Here is a 3,888-nt window from a genome sequence, read left to right as displayed (position 1 = left end):
CCCCACCCCTCTGGCCTGAGCTGTTCCGACCACACGTGTGTGACACCACGCTCGCTTACTGTCTTTTTATTTGCACTGTTTTTTGTATTGTATTTTATTCACCTATTCGTTTGTGGTTGCATATGTATGTTTGCGGTGGGCCTGGGCTGGCCTCACACACACGGACATCCAAGGACAATTTGCAGGAGCTGGTTCTCTCCTTCCACCACCAGTCAGCCCTGGCAGCAAGCGCCCTTTCCTGCTGAGCCAGCTCACTGGCCCTACATTTTTATCTTTGCTATGTGTTTAGTTTTGTTTATTTAAAACCTTTTATATTTAGTGTGTGTGAGAGAGAAAGGGAGAAAGAAAGAGAGAGAGATGTGGAGGTCAGAGGGTAACCTGTGGGAGTGAGTTCTCTCCTTCTGCTGTATGAATCCCAAGAATGGCAAAGGCTGTCAGCCCTGTTGGCACATGCCCTTATTTGATGAGCCATCTCTTGGGTTGCTTATTTTTGTTTATTTATTTAAAGACAGGGTTTCTCTATGTAGCCTTGGCTGCTCTGGATTCACATTGTAGACCAGGCTGGCCTTGAACTCACAGAGATCCACCTGCCTCTGCCTCTCTGAGTGCTAGGATTAAAGGTGTGCACCACTACCACCCAGCTATTTTTTTTTTTTTTTTGAGACAGAGTCTCAATTAGTACAGACCGACACTGAATTTTCTTTTCTGTGTGTCGGAGGACGACCTTGAACTCCTGATCCTCTCGACTCCACTTCCTGAGCGCTGGAATTACTCTCACGCTACCCTGGGAACTGGACCCGGGGCCAGGCAATGGCACTCCACCACCTCTCAGCTACATCTACTACCCTTGTTTTTACCTTTATATTTTAAATTAAGGCACTGGAAAAAAACTTCAGATTTGTTTATCTTGTTTACCTGAATGTATATTTGTGCACAGTGGACATGCCTGGCGCCTTTGGAGGTCAGAGGGCGTCCGATGCCCCGGAACTGGAGTTATGGCTGGTTGTGAGCCATTCTGTGTGTGCCAGGAGCCGAAGCCAGGTCCCCCGGAAGAGCAGCCTTGACTGACAGCTCTCTCGTTCCCACACCCAGCCTTACTGTTCTCGTTTCCTTTGGGGGGCTGGGGACGAAGCCCTGAGTCTTGCTCCTGCTAGGCTGTTCCACAAACCTGGGCATTGCTTAACCCCCGCGCTATTCACCTGTGAAGCAGGCCGAATCATAGCACCTGGCTCATAAAACTGCCCCGAGGATTGAAACTGTGCCTGGCGCATGGTGCGAGCACAGCGCGCTTTGTGAGTCCCCTGTTTACAGCAAGTGGGAGACCTCTTTATTGGTCCAAGCTCCGCCCTTCGGAGGCCACACACAGAAGTAGTTAAAATACCTGGTCACACAGGCCTGTGTTTGCACTGGGTCAAATGCCAAGCGCATGGGCTCACTCAGCTGAGTTCAGGCCTAACGCTGGAAATGCTGTGGCTCCCATTGGCCCGTTGGTTTCCCAGGCCAGTGGAGAAGGAAGGCAAGCTACTGTACTTTGGATAGGGAGGGGCTCGGGGAGGAGAAGCGGACTGAGGAGGAAGTGTTGCCGATGTTCTGGTTTGTGATATGTGAACATGTTTCTGTTATAATTCCGAGTTGGAAACTTTAGTTTGTCCACCCCTGTTAAGTATCTTGTGTGGAGCGTGGTCTTTGCCAGCTGGAATTAGCTGAACTTTGAGGACTTTGAAGGGAATAAAGATGACAGCCCTGAGGAAGACTGCTTGCTGCTGGTTCGTCCTGCTGCTGGTTCGTCCTGCTGCTGCGTTTGCTGTTTGCTCCTGCCCTGACATCTCTTCATTATGGGATGTGATGAAGACATGTAACCCAAATAAACCCTCTTCCCGTCTAAGTTGCTTTTGGTCGTGGTGTTTTATCACAATAAAAAATTAAACTAGGTCTGGAGAGATGGCTCAGAGGCTAAGAGCACTGGCTGTGCTCCCAAAGGTCCTGAGTTCCCAGAAAGCACGTGGTGGCTCACAACCATCTATAGTGAGATCTGGCGCCCTCTTCTGGCCTGCAGGCACACATGCAGGCAGGATATTGTATAAATAATAAATAAATAAATCTTTAAAAAATTAAACCAAAAGGGCAACTAAGAGGTGGTCTCATGTAGAGGCTCTACTGAGTTGCAAAGCCGCTAGACTTTGTTTTGTTGAGTCAGGATCTCAGGTAGCTCAGGCTGGCCCACAACTCCCAATCCTCCTGTCTCTTCCTTCCCAGAGCTGTGATTACAGGCAGACACAGCTTCTATCTATGTGTGCTAAAGGTCCGGACTCATATCTGAGTGTTTCTATGACAAACATCTCTTCACTGAGCCATCTCCCTAGCCCCCTGTATTTTTTTTTTTTGAATAGCAAAAGGATTTTATTTTGATTGTTATTTTTATGGGTTTTTTTGGGGGGTGGAGGGGGGAAAGAAGGGCAGTAAACACAGGACTTCACTCTGTATTTCAGGCTGGCCAGGAACTCCCTATATAGCCCAGGCTGGACTTCTGCCCCAGCCTTCCTAGTGCAGATCTCATTATAGAGGGTCCCAGCCACCATGTCATTGCTGGGAATTGAACTCAAGACCTGTGGAGGAGCAGCCAGTGCTCTTAAGCACTGAGCTACCTCTGCAACCCTATTTCCTTTCTCAGTTTTCTTTCCTTTTTGTTTTGCAACAAATATGCTGTGTCAATTTGATGCCATCCTGGGCTACATTTTGAGTTAGCTTTGGCTATAAGGTAAGCAGCTGTCTCAGAAAAAAAGAAAAAAGCACAATAGTTTCTTTATATCTGTGGAATCTATGGTGATGTGACTTTTCACATTGTTTTTTTTCCCTGATCAATTCTGTATAGGGGTTGTTCATTATATTGCTATTATCAAAAACCTCACTTATTTACTTTGATGTTTTTTTTAAAGAGGTATGTTTATTTATTATGTCTACAGTGTTCTGTGCTGCATGTACACCTGCAGGCCAGAAGAGGGCACCAGATCTCACCATAGAGGGTCCCACTCACCATGTGGTTGCTGGGAGTTGAACTCAAGACCTCCGGAAGAACAGCCAGTGCTCTGAACCACTGAGCCATCTCTGCAACCTTATTTTCTTCATTGGGTTTCTTTCCCTTTTGTTTTGCAACAAGGTCTCACTGGCTGCCCTGGAACTCACTATGCAGACCAGGCTACCCTTGAATTTACAGAGATGTGCCTGCCTCTGACTCCTGAGTGCTGGGAGTTACAAACGCGATGTATAATAATTGTTTTCTGTGCAGAATATGGTTTATCTTAGCAACTGTTCCATGTGCATTTAAGAAAAACAGAGCCCTGAGTGGCGCATGCCTGTACTCTGGCCTGTTTGCAGCTGAAGAAAGACTGAGTCGAGCTCAAGGTCAGACAAAACTACAGAAAGGGTTCCAGGCCACACAGGGCTACAGAGTGAAACCCTGTTTTCAACCAACCAACCAACTACATAGACGAAAGCATTTGTAAAAAATGAGAAAGTCTGCTGCTGTTGGGTGGGGCATAGCATAAATGTCAGCTGTGCCCACCAGGTTGCTATGACCTAGTATATAGTCCTGCTGATTTTCTGTTTCTCTTACCAATCATTGCAAAAGCACTATGAAATATTTAGCTACTGTAGACTGGTATACTTTTTCTCCCAGTTCAGTCATGATTTTGCTTTTTAATAGTTTGAAGCTCTGTTTTTAAGTGAATAAATATTTAGGATTGTTATGACATTTTTACTTTTTTTTTTTTTGAGACAGGGTTTCTCTGTGTAGCCCTAGCTATCTTGGAATTTGCTCTGTAGACCAGGCTGTCCTTGAACTCACAGAGATCCCACTGCCTCTGCCTCTTGAGTGCTGGGACTAAAGGC

Source organism: Psammomys obesus, unplaced genomic scaffold (assembly GCF_907164565.1).
Source record: "Psammomys obesus unplaced genomic scaffold, mPsaObe1.curated_primary_1811, whole genome shotgun sequence".
Lineage (NCBI taxonomy): Eukaryota > Metazoa > Chordata > Mammalia > Rodentia > Muridae > Psammomys > Psammomys obesus.
Note: the sequence above shows the minus strand (reverse complement) of the source record.